We start from the raw sequence: 586 nt of genomic DNA, 5'->3' as shown, positions 1-586 counted from the left end.
GGGGGGGGGGGGGAAGGGGCAGGCTGGCAGCCACGTGGGAGGCTCCAGGCTTTTATCCTGGGTCCGTGTTTTCAACAGATGCGGTGTGAGCAATGTCTGTAAGGCAACTAGATCAGCATCATTGCTCAGAGATTAAAGGATTTAATAATCTGCTGGCAAGATGTAATTGTAAGAGGCAGAGCTCTGGTTGCACAGCGCTCAACACGCGCACTGGGGCGTTCCCACGCTCCCCCCGAGATCCCTCCAGACCCTCCTGTAAGCAGAATAAATCCCCCGCGCGTGTGGGGCAGACCCTTTCCTAGGCGGATCCAGGGACTGACGCTTCATCTCCCTTTGCAGGTAACTACTTATTTATCCTCAACGTGCTTCTGGGGAGCCCTTCCTGCAGGGACCTCGAGCTGCTCCACAAATAAGGGATGGGAACCCTGTGCCACTTTGCCCATCACCGGCCATGCTAACGGGGCGCTGGAAGGAGCTGCAGCCCTGCCTGGCTCCGGGGGCTGCAGGCTGGGATGCCCCTGGTTTGTGACCCCCGAGCCCCGTCCCAGCTCTGCCCTGACTCCCGCCTCACCTGGGGGAACTCCGC

General features: G+C 59.9%; 1 protein-coding gene across 1 annotated transcript in view; it reads left to right on the top strand.

Moving 5' to 3' along the window:
- Nucleotides 1–586, top strand: part of RAB10 (RAB10, member RAS oncogene family) — a 58,522-nt gene that overhangs the window by 946 nt on the left and 56,990 nt on the right. The window lies entirely within an intron of this gene.

The sequence above is a fragment of the Egretta garzetta genome, unplaced genomic scaffold, assembly GCF_000687185.1.
Source record: "Egretta garzetta isolate BGI_Z169 unplaced genomic scaffold, ASM68718v1 scaffold520, whole genome shotgun sequence".
Taxonomy (NCBI): Eukaryota; Metazoa; Chordata; class Aves; order Pelecaniformes; family Ardeidae; genus Egretta; species Egretta garzetta.
Note: the sequence above shows the minus strand (reverse complement) of the source record. Positions and strands in the feature narration are given on the sequence as shown.